This window comes from Astatotilapia calliptera, chromosome 7 (genome assembly GCF_964374335.1).
Source record: "Astatotilapia calliptera chromosome 7, fAstCal68.1, whole genome shotgun sequence".
NCBI classification, from domain to species: Eukaryota; Metazoa; Chordata; class Actinopteri; order Cichliformes; family Cichlidae; genus Astatotilapia; species Astatotilapia calliptera.
In genome coordinates, this window is record NC_137428.1 from 62,006,296 (window position 1) to 62,018,845 (window position 12,550).

The 12,550-nt window shown below is 40.4% G+C and overlaps 1 long non-coding RNA gene across 1 annotated transcript; it reads left to right on the top strand.

Moving 5' to 3' along the window:
• The first annotated feature begins 5,618 nt into the window (after window positions 1-5,618).
• On the top strand, window positions 5,619-8,810 carry LOC145430189 (uncharacterized). The gene is made up of 3 exons (XR_013910643.1): window positions 5,619-5,694; window positions 6,475-6,624; window positions 8,409-8,810. It is a non-coding gene; the product is annotated as an uncharacterized LOC145430189 (long non-coding RNA).
• Window positions 8,811-12,550: the final 3,740 nt, after the last annotated feature.

The following is a 12,550-nucleotide window of genomic DNA, read 5'->3' on the forward strand; positions in this document are numbered from 1 at the left end:
TATTTGCACTCTGTTCCTGTTAATGATAACCTACAAATTTACCCTAAATTACTAAAATATCGATATTTTAATATGAGTATCGATTCTAGAACATAAATGACTGGTATCGGAGGAATCAATATTTCAGTATCGATCCGCACATCACTACTTTTTGGAGTTTAAATGTGTTTTCAAGTTTGTACGTGCTTTGGAGTTTGTGCGTGCGTTTTGGAGTTTGGAGAAGCACGTACAAACTCAAAAATACGTCCAAACTCAAAAACACGTACACACTCCAAAGTATTAGTGTTGGTCGCGAACGAAATGGCTCTTACAGCCGGATCTTTGACATGAACAACGGAGCTTTTTTTTTTCTTTCTCTCACCCTCTCTCTCGCACTTTTCCCCCCTTCACTCAGCATGCGAGCCTTGTGCTTTGCGCTGGGCAGGGGGGGAGGGTCGGTAGTTACACTCAGTAGCACAGGAACAGAGCAGGAGGGAGAGAGAGAGAAAGAGAGCCAGGGACAACAACGTCACATTAGAAAGGTATCCGGTTGTTCAGTCTGACGTCACTAGCCGTGTCTGGACCTAAAATCCGCTGCAGGTCCATATATCAAACGATCACTATGGCATTACTGAGAGTTGAAAAACTGTCTAAAGTCTTTCATCTTTAATAAAATGATCAGCGTTCTGCTCTACATCCAGGCATCCATGAAAACGGAATTTATGACATTTAACGGAGTTAGAAGTTAGCAGGGAGTTAGCTCGCTAGCTTCTATCTAAATACAATATAGCATGTCCTGACTGCTGGGTTTTGGAAACAAATTAAAACGTACAGCTCTGTTATCACTTCCAGCATAAATGAAGTATTGTATCCACAATACAAGGTTAGTCATTCATACACTGCTGCATGGGATGGGCTGTAGTTACATCCTAAGGTTTTAAAAACTGAGCCTTAAATAAATGATTAGCGGTAATAAAAGCTGAGGGAGGTCAACAGTGATCACTGACTGTTTTAGGCGCTTTTTGAGATTAAATAGAAGAAAATACATAACATTAAACATGTTAACAACACAACTCCGAAGCAGGTATAAATTCCGAAGCACGTAAAAATTCTGAAGCACGTACAAACTGCAAAGCATGTACAAACTCAAAAACGCATACAAATTCTGAAGCACGTACAAACTGCAAAGCACGTACAAATTCCAAAGAACATATTTTGCAGTTTGTACGTGCTTCGGAATTTATACGTGTTTTGGAGTTTGCATGTGCTTTGTCTCTAGGAGCCACTGTAGAAGATGTCCTTTTGCCATTAATTATGCCAGAATTTTAGTTTTCATTGTGAGTACTTGTGTTTTATACTAGGTGATACTGTAGAACTAAAAAGTATGTACTTATTTTTTATTTGCAGTAACTGACCATATTTACTACTAAGATATACTGTTTTATTAAGCAGCTGGATTGCCTTTATTTATTTATTTTTTACTGTAGTTTTCACAATAATTCTAACAATGTTTTGACATTTTGGTACAATTAAAAGTACGGTATGTTTTTGGTGATTAATATACAGTTGTAGATTGTAAATTCAAATGATAATAGCAGAAAAGACTGTTATGCATACAGAATTATTACGTAAGTTATAGGGTGATTAATTGTAAATAATGTTACAAATTTTTCTTGTTTTCAAAGACAATGGGCCATATTACTGTACATTATTGTACTTTAAACATTTTAGCAGTGCAAAAATTAAAGCAATTTACCATTTTTCAATTTACAGTGATTCAACATAATTATTACAATTATCTACTTTTTTGGATTTAATGGTAATTTACCGTTGCCATTTCGCAGTTATTTACTGTAATTTTTATGTACATTTCTTACAGTGCAAGATTATTATCAGGGGTGCACATAAGTGGTCCGCAGGTGCACATGCGCTGTCAAAATAAAAGACGCGCACCAGCTAAGAAGTTGCAACACGCAAGATAAGGAAGATAAGGTGAGATCTCCTCAAGATGTGGAAGATTCTCGGAAAAGTGGTTGCAGGAGGTGAGCTGGCTTCAAACAAATGATTTTCACGGCATACTCTGCACCAAATCTCTGAGCATTCATCATTTGTTTGAAGCCAGCTCACCTCCTACATCCACTTTTCCGAGAATCTTCAACATCTTGAGGAGATCTAAACAAACTCTGTCCTCCAGAAAATCTTATGTCTTATCTTATGGGTCTCCACAGTTTCCTTGAGTTCTGCATTGTCTTTTCTAAGCTTTGCGTTCTCCTGCATGACTTTATCTACCTTACTTTTGACCTCGCGCACCTCAGCACGAAGGCTCCTTATCTCCTTAAGGTGACCATCTTCCTTTATCTGAGCCTTTGTAATCAACGTCTGCATTGTACCACTCAGTCTGTTAAAATGCTCATCAATGTTTGGTACAGAGCGTAAATTATTTAACCTTTCCTGTGCCATTTTTTTTTTAAATTGACAGCACAGTGTATTAGCTTTTTGAAAGGTTCCTGGTTTCTGAAAATGCTCGAAAGTAAACTGTGTTTGCACCAAGGTAGCAATATGGCTCAAGGAGGCCATAGACAGAGTTAAATAGGCAATCACTGTTAAGCATTGAAAAGCCCCAGTAAGCTGCAGGTATAATAAGGCCTACTGCGGCAACACCTAAACCTATTTTAAGTAGGCGTTTAGCACCATGAACCACTAGTCGGCACCACATCAGGAGATGGTTCCAAGGCAGGAAAAAAAAAGCTCCTCGGATTCAGGAGGAAGATTCTCCAGCTGCAGAGGTTCACCAGTGATGTTGTGAACAGCAGCTAATATTTCTTCTTCCTCCTGCCTTCTCAGCTGATCCTTAAGATTATTAATTATTTCTCTTTTCATTTTAAGATGTTCATAAAGTTCATCTATGAGATCTTCGTTATGAACAATCTTGAAATTTTGCTTTTTGACTTTTTCTTCCAGCCAAAATATTTGCAGTGTTGTGTTCGCTGTTTTTAATTTGTTTAGCTCATCTCTTGACTGATGGAAATTATCTTTATAATAATTCTTTTTGAGCTTTAGGGTGCTCAACTCCAACTGGAGTTGTTGAATTTTCATTTGAAGCTCCATAGGGTCAGGTATTTGTCTCTCCATCAACCCATACAGTCTTTGTGATTCCTCTCGAATCTCTCCGTCAGACTGTAAATTATTAAATGCTTCGTTTGACATTTCTTTAAACTCTTAATGCAAAGTGTCGACAAGAAAAAATGTTTGCTTAATTGTTTAAGTTTAAAAATAGTCCCTTTCTGAAAGTCTGGTTTGCTAAACACAACTCGCTGTTTCTGAAAATGTTCCAAGTAAAACTGTGTTTGCAAAGGTGAAGAGGGGCTATTTATAGACTTTCGTGGCAGCGAATTTGACGTCAGCGCTCTTTGAGCCTTTGATCCTTTGTTTGGTCACAGGATCACATGACAGCTGTGCGTAATTCTGCGCATGCTCAGAGAATACCCATTGTGATGCACGGTTTTGTTTTGAATTTTTTAAAATACCCTGAAAACAGTCCAAACAGTGTTGCCAACTTAGCGATTTTGTCGCTATATTTAGGGAGTTTTCAAACCCCCCCCTTAGCGTCGTTTTTTTTTTTTTTCTAAAAAGCGACTAGCGACAAATCTGGCGGCTTTTTCTGGTGTTATTGGAGGCTTATTTATGACGACTTTTGACGTGAAAGCGTTGTTACTCTCAACAAGCAGCGGGTGCTGCCGTGGGCACATCGCTCGTGCCAAAGCGCTCACAGGCGGAGGATAGTCCTCCTCCAGCCGCTATCAGGGCAGGAGATGTTCACGTGCGTCCAAACTGCAAATGAATCGCGCACGAGCAAAGCCGCCGCTCCCGCACTGACTGTAACGCAGTCAATTCTTCTTTTACTGTTATGCTGTTTTGTGGATCACAAGGTTTAAAACTACTTGTAAACACACACACAGTAACTCCACCCTAACCTGCAGCTGCAGCGCAAATAACAACGAAAATTGTTTGTAAACGTGTCCTGGAGTTTACAGGTGCAGACAGTGCAACAGCTTCCAGGTCATTTATTCTGCCAATATGGCAAGAAGGTCATAACTGCTTCAAGCACTGTCTATATCAGGGGTAGGCAACGCCAGGCCTCGAGGGCCGGTGTCCTGCAGGTTTTAGATCTCACCCTGGGTCAACACACCTGAATCAAATGATTAGTTCATTACCAGCCCCCTGGAGAACTTCAAGACATGTTGAGGAGGTAATTTAGCCATTTGAATCAGCTGTGTTGGTTCAAGGACACATCTAAAACTTGCAGGACACCAGCACTCGAGGCCTGGAGTTGCCTACCCCTGGTCTATATGATCTGGTCAGAGAGGCTGACTGCATCACCGCTGATGATGAATACTAGTGGTTCTGAGACAGGAGAATCAAGCTCCTCAGGTTCAGGTGCACTACTATGGCAATTTCCCACATGCCAAAGCAACGGAAGATTGTGCTTCATTTGAGCACAACACACAGGGAACCAGCAGTCAGTGATGGGCAATAGAGGAAGCAAGAAGCAATCCTGGACTACAATAGGCACAAATACAGCTTGGATAACCTAGAGAGGATGTTAGCACCTCGAGTTGTTGAAGGAAAACTAGCTGCTGGCTCTTTTCTCCAAAATTGGTTCACACATATGCTTGTTTAAGATGCCAAATGTTAATGAAACTATGCATATTCATGTAACCACAATAAAGGGCAGTGCTACAGGGGAACTGACCAAGAGTGCCTGGGGAAGCGGCAGGAACAGTGCTTGGTCCGGTCACTTCTACAGCCCATTAGGAAGTGCAGCTAGGAAACGGTGCACTGAAAGATAAACCACTAACAGCATAATAAAACAAAATGTTGCATTATGATAATTTTATCTAAAGTTTTTTTGCCTTGTTAATCACTGGAGATCAACTGAAAGTTAAATTTGATTGACCACATAGCCTGTTTTTTCTGCCCAAAGTTAACATGAGAGGGAGAAACAGCAACAAAATGTGTGTGTGTCTTTTCTGTTAGCTGCTACTTTAGCCAAGCAGCAGTGTGAGTACAAATTACAACCTAAAAAAGCCCAATAAAAAAAGTGACTTTTATGCAGCCAGGGAGCCCGACTGTCGCTGTGGAGCTGCTTGCAAATTGTTGTAAAACACTCCAAGTTACAGCTGCAAAATTAAAGCAGGTTCTCTTCCATTCCTGAAAAGTCGACTCGTGTTTCATCCAGCAGTGGCTCCAAGCCACAGAATGAGACGCTTCAGAAAACATAGCAGGACCGAGGATATCTGTGACTCGTCCTCCCCTTTCCTCTATTAATGTGTTTTCTCTTTTGTGATAAATGCAGTGCCGTAGCTCCGCAAACGCACATAACGCACACTGCGTAGGGCACCAAATGGCCGGTAGGGCACCAAAAAAATCAGGGTCGTAAAAAAAAAAAGTAAACCATATTAATACTATAAATATCATATGCATTAATATGGTTAAACAATACAAAAGCAACATAAAACAATTTTCCCGAGAAAAGGGGTGAATCTGCTTTGTGCCCTGTCTCCAGTCTCCTCCTGGTGCCCCCCCACTCCCAGTGGTCTGTTCTATAATTGGTAAACACCTGTTTGAACATGGCCTCAAAACGGCAACAGGAGTCGGGAGCGGAGAAAAGAAAGAAGAAGAGGAAGCGTGATGAAACTCAGGCGTCGCTTGCCGGTAAGGCAATGTTTAAATAATAATAATAAAAAAAGTTCATTATTGTAGCCCTTGCTTGCACGCTCATGTCCGTCAACTCTGTGATAGCTCCTGTTAGCAGTGTTCATACTGTGTTAACAAATGTTGCAAATGATTGATGTTGGGTAGTTTGTTTACGTTGTGGATATGAATATAGAATGGACTACTAAAAGCAACTCATCATGGTCACTCAATTGACGGTTTTCAGATAACGTTAGCAATCGTGACTCACGATTGCTAACGTTATCGTGATTCGTGAGACTAGCATTTCCCTCCTCAGGTTGCTAGCTGGCTAACGTCATGCATGCTACTGATTAACCTTAACTTTGGGATAGGTCAGTGATGCAGTCAAGTATTATTATCAGATTAGACAAGATTACTTTGTATGTTGCTGCATTTCAGGATATCTATAAAGACGCATATCTTATTTATGCCATTGACGTCTGAACACATAAATAGTTCTCGTCTTTCTTTAGGTTCATAGATCAAGGGCGACATCTGTTGGTGAAACTGTAATATGAAACCTATATCTTCCAGTAATATAGATTTCCTACTTGCGCATTTATATCAAATTATGTACAGCATGTTTATATTGCCATTTGCCATTATGAAAATCTATACATGTAAAATATAGTTAGTAATTTTTAAATGTACCAGTGACTTACTTAATTTATTAGTCTTATAATGCAATCTTTCGTAGGCCTACTGTAGATTCAAAATTGTATTTCTGTAAAATCCCTGAATATTTTCTCTTGTATGCAGGGTCAATGCTTAAATATGTTCAAGGAGGATCTCAAGGACAGGATGAACCATCCAGTAGTAGTGCCATCCCTGGACATCAACCACCAGCCATTGTAGACCCTGCAACAATCCCTAGCCAAGAAGAACAAGAACCATCAACCACCAGTTCAGGTACAGTTCCATACACAAGTACCACTGAGAGTCCTGTCACTGAGAGACTATCAGAAAGTGACACTGTGGAGACATGTGTGCCCCCTTCAACCGATCCTGCTCTTTGGCCAGCTCACATTGTAGATGCTGATCGTGTTGAAATTGTGCGGAGAGGTCCTTTTAATGTCAGCTCTGATTTTAATTTTCCAAAGGGGCCTGATGGAAGAGCATTTCACACTAGCCTTAAGTTCAAAATTCTTCCCAATGGAGAAAAGGTTCACCGGAGCTGGTTAGTGTACTCACCGCAGAACAATGCTGTGTTCTGCTTTGCATGTAAGCTTTTCAGTGTGAAGGATATAAAGCTGAGTACAGAGGGCTTCAGTGACTGGTCGAACATCAACATCCGTTTGAGGGGTCATGAGTGTAGCCAAGACCACATACAGTGCATGCTTAAGTGGAGAGAACTGGACACACGGCTAAAGAAAAGCATGGCAATAGATCAACAGGAGTTGACCTTACTAGAGGCAGAAAGGAAAAAGTGGCGAGAGATTCTCAAACGATTACTCTCAATAACTCTCTCACTGGCTTCCAGAAATTTGTCTTTTAGGGGCTCTTCTGACTGTCTTTATGAGCCGGACAATGGCAACTTCTTGAAGGAAGTAGAGCTTATGGCAACATATGACCTTGTAATGGCAAATCACTTGGCCAACATAAAAGATGAAGGTTCCCACACACATTACCTCAGCCCTGAGACACAGAACGAACTAATTCAGATTATCTCTTCAGAAACATTCCGCGCCATTGTGAAGCAAATCCAGTTGGCAAAATACTTCTCCATCATTCTTGACTGTACTCCAGATGTGAGTCACACTGAACAAATGTCAGTCATAGTACGCATTGTTTGTTTCCAAGCACAACCAGATATTAAAGAATACTTTCTTGGCTATATAAATGTGGAGCAAACAACTGGCCTTAACCTGTCCAATGTTGTCCTTGACAAGTTGAAGGAGCTTGGCATTCCATTTGAAAACTGTCGAGGACAGGCCTATGACAATGGGGCCAACATGAAGGGGAAGAAGCAAGGTGTTCAGGCCAGACTGCTACAATTAAACCCGAGAGCATTGTTTGTGCCTTGTGGAGCTCACACGATGAATCTGGTCATAGCTGATGCTGCCAAGTCCTCTCCAGATGCAACTGGCTACTTTGGGTATTTGCAGAAGTTGTTCAATTTCTTTTCCAGTGCCACCCAGCGATGGGCCATTTTAACAAAACATGTGAAATTGACACTTAAATCTTGGAGTGACGTTAGATGGGAAAGCAGGCTTCAAAGTGTAACTGCTGTCCGGAGTCAGACAAAAGAAGTGAGGGATGCTCTCCTGGAGGCCAGAGAAGCTGTAAGTGATGCAGTCGCAAAGGTGGAGGCTCAAGTGCTTGCTGAGGAAGTAGCCTCATTTCGATTTTTGATTTGCTCCATCGTGTGGTGTGAACTTCTTACAATCACAAACCAGGTGAACAAGTTACTACAGTCCAGCTCCATGCAGCTCGATGTTGCTGTCAGGCTCATTGACACTGCCAAAAGTAACCTCTCTAAATACAGACAGTCTGGGTTTGATGAGGCTGTGTCAGCTGCCAAAGAACTCTGTGAGGCCCTGAACATAGAACCACAGTTGAAGGAGAAAAGGCTCAGGAGCACAAAAAGGCAGTTTGCATATGAAGCTGTTGATGAGCCCCTCCATGATGCCCTTAAAAAGCTTGAGGTCACATTTTTCAATTGTGTTGTGGACTCTGCTTTAATCTCCCTACAGGAGAGGTTTGAGACCATGAATCAAGTGAAGGAGAAATATGGAGTGCTGCTTGATTTCAGCAAAGTGAATGGGATGTCCAAGGAGGATTTAAAAAAACACTGCACTGAAGTACAGAAGACACTGACAGATAAGGGAGTAGCTGACATTGATGGACCTGAGATGATGCAGGAAATCATCAACCTTCCTCAGCTGCCACCACAGACGTCTGCTTTGGAAATGCTGTCATTTTTACATGACAATCAGCTTCAAGAGGTATATCCCAATCTGTGGATTGCTCTGCGTATTGCACTGACCCTGCCTGTCACAGTTGCCTCTGCTGAGCGAAGCTTTTCAAAGCTCAAACTCATTAAAACGTACCTGCGTTCATCAATGGGGCAGGAACGTTTAAGTGGTCTGGCTGTTATCAGCATCAATGGTAACGTGGCTCAGAAGCTATCATATGATGACCTTATAGCTGATTTTGCAACCAGAAAATGCAGGCGTGTGCCTCTCTAGGCCCTAGAGAGGCACACCACGCCTGCATTTTCTGGTTGTCAGAGTATGCCCTAGAGTCTAGGGCATACTCTGACAACGAATTGTAAAAATGTTTAACATAGTTACTTAAGGAATGTGGCTTTTGTGTTCAAATTCTTATTTTTCTTATTTAAGTTTCTTATTTAAATTCTATTGTGAAACTATTTGTAAATATATTAATAATAATACTATTATATTATATATATTATTTTTTTTATAAAAAAAATTACACATTATTGCCAGGCTCTTTGTTCTTGTTCCAATGTTCAATTTTTGTTTCAGTATTTATTTGTAACAGTATTTTTAACCTCCTTTAACCTTATTTATTTGTTTAACTGTCATGTTTGTTGTTATTTAATTAAACAAATTCCACTGAGAAATTCAAAAGTATTAATGTTTTTTTTTTTTTTTCAGTGGTGGGGGGGGGCACCATAAAGCATTTGTGCTTAGGGCACCCAAATGGCTAGCAACGGCCCTGGATAAATGAGTTCAAATAAAAGCAGCTCCAGCTTTTCTGATATTTTAAGATAAAATAAAAATTTTAACTGGATCTATGAGGGCCGGCTGGCTTTTGTATACAGTAGTGATGGGTCGTTCGCGAACGAAATGGCTCTTAGAGCCGACTCTTTGACGTGAACGACGCGAGCCGGCTCCTTATCGCGAGCCGTCACGTGGGGTTTTTTTTTTTTTTCTTTCTCTCAGCCTCTCTCTCGCACTTTTTTTCCGTTTCACTCTGCACGCGAGCCTTGTGCTTTACGCTGGGCAGAGGGGGGAGGGGCGGTAGTTACACTCAGTAGCACAGGAACAGAGCCAGAGAGAGAGAAAGAGAGGCAGGGACAACAACATTAGAAAGGTATAGTAATCATCCACAACTATTTTCGGTTGCAGATGATAAAGGATTGAGAAAGTTTATTCATGCAGGTCCATATGACAGAGAATATGCATGTTCTTTTAGTTTTCATATTATAATTTATATTTAATTGTGTTGTGGTTTGCAGTGTTTTGTGTTCTTTTCACTTTAAATTTGTGAAAGGAAAAAGCTGAAAATTTAAATAGTTAAAACTTGAAATGTGAATAGTTGATTTTTGTATTATATGATTTATTTATTACATTTTATGTGGAGTGAATAAATAAAAGTATATTTACGGTGGCCCCTAGAGACAAAGCACATACAAACTTCAAATCACGTACGAACTCTGAAGCATGTACAAACTCCAAAACACGTACAAACTCCAAAACACGTAAAAACTCCAAAACACGTAAAAACACGTACAAACTCCGAAGCACGTAAAAACTCAGAAGCATATAAAAACTCAGAAGCACATAAAAACTCAAAACACGTACAAAAGACAACAGAAGTGCTCCAGGATGCTGGGCGCAGTGTTGAGCCTTTGTTATCTTGTGGCTACACAAGCCAGCAAGTACCAACGACCGGATTTGGTGTGTGGTAATAACAGGTAAATGAACTTTTTTTTAAATTATTTGAATATATATATGAGTGCCTGTGTATAAATACACAAACAATACACACTTGCTTTCAATTGTGTAATTTAAGTGATCTAGTAGCTCTGCTTTGGAAGTTCAGTTAATGCTAGAAATGTGTTTTGGAGTTTGTACGTGTTTTGTCTCTAGGGGCCACCGCATATATTTATATATAAACATATATAAATAAAACCACTTGTTTTTACGTTAGTAATTCCTTTTGTGCATAATTTTATATTATTGTTAATAATAAATTAATTAAAGCAACAAAACAACCTGAAGAGCCGGTTCGGAGCCGAAAGAGCTCTTTTTAGTGAGCCGAACCGAAAGAGCCGGATCTCTAAAAAGAGCCGGAAATCCCATCACTACAGTCGACTGTCGTAAAGCAGCCGCAAACCAATAGCAATAAAAAAAACTCAAAATCATTGAAGAACATTTTATAACACCCAATATAGGTATATACATATATACTGAATATCACACAATATCAGATAACCAAATTAACACTGGGTTACACAGCCTCACTATGCTGCCCTCACGACACATGTGAAGCTAGACAGCTAGCGAACAAAATAGAGGAGATCTTCCACACAAGGCTTGCTTTTAATGAAGATCCTTTAAAGCCTTATCTCTCCAGGCCCTCGAGGCCTGGCGTTGCCTACCCCTGATATAGACAGTGCTTGAAGCAGTTATGACCTTCTTGCCATATTGGCAGAATAAATGACCTGGAAGCTGTTGCACTGTCTGCACCTGTAAACTCCAGGACACGTTTACAAACAATTTTCGTTGTTATTTGCGCTGCAGCTGCAGGTTAGGGTGGAGTTACTGTGTGTGTGTTTACAAGTAGTTTTAAACCTTGTGATCCACAAAACAGCATAACAGTAAAAGAAGAATTGACTGCGTTACAGTCAGTGCGGGAGCGGCGGCTTTGCTCGTGCGCGATTCATTTGCAGTTTGGACGCACGTGAACATCTCCTGCCCTGATAGCGGCTGGAGGAGGACTATCCTCCGCCTGTGAGCGCTTTGGCACGAGCGATGTGCCCACGGCAGCACCCGCTGCTTGTTGAGAGTAACAACGCTTTCACGTCAAAAGTCGTCATAAATAAGCCTCCAATAACACCAGAAAAAGCCGCCAGATTTGTCGCTAGTCGCTTTTTAGAAAAAAAAAAAAAACGACGCTAAGGGGGGGGTTTGAAAACTCCCTAAATATAGCGACAAAATCGCTAAGTTGGCAACACTGTTTGGACTGTTTTCAGGGTATTTTAAAAAATTCAAAACAAAACCGTGCATCACAATGGGTATTCTCTGAGCATGCGCAGAATTACGCACAGCTGTCATGTGATCCTGTGACCAAACAAAGGATCAAAGGCTCAAAGAGCGCTGACGTCAAATTCGCTGCCACGAAAGTCTATAAATAGCCCCTCTTCACCTTTGCAAACACAGTTTTACTTGGAACATTTTCAGAAACAGCGAGTTGTGTTTAGCAAACCAGACTTTCAGAAAGGGACTATTTTTAAACTTAAACAATTAAGCAAACATTTTTTCTTGTCGACACTTTGCATTAAGAGTTTAAAGAAATGTCAAACGAAGCATTTAATAATTTACAGTCTGACGGAGAGATTCGAGAGGAATCACAAAGACTGTATGGGTTGATGGAGAGACAAATACCTGACCCTATGGAGCTTCAAATGAAAATTCAACAACTCCAGTTGGAGTTGAGCACCCTAAAGCTCAAAAAGAATTATTATAAAGATAATTTCCATCAGTCAAGAGATGAGCTAAACAAATTAAAAACAGCGAACACAACACTGCAAATATTTTGGCTGGAAGAAAAAGTCAAAAAGCAAAATTTCAAGATTGTTCATAACGAAGATCTCATAGATGAACTTTATGAACATCTTAAAATGAAAAGAGAAATAATTAATAATCTTAAGGATCAGCTGAGAAGGCAGGAGGAAGAAGAAATATTAGCTGCTGTTCACAACATCACTGGTGAACCTCTGCAGCTGGAGAATCTTCCTCCTGAATCCGAGGAGCTTTTTTTTTCCTGCCTTGGAACCATCTCCTGATGTGGTGCCGACTAGTGGTTCATGGTGCTAAACGCCTACTTAAAATAGGTTTAGGTGTTGCCGCAGTAGGCCTTATTA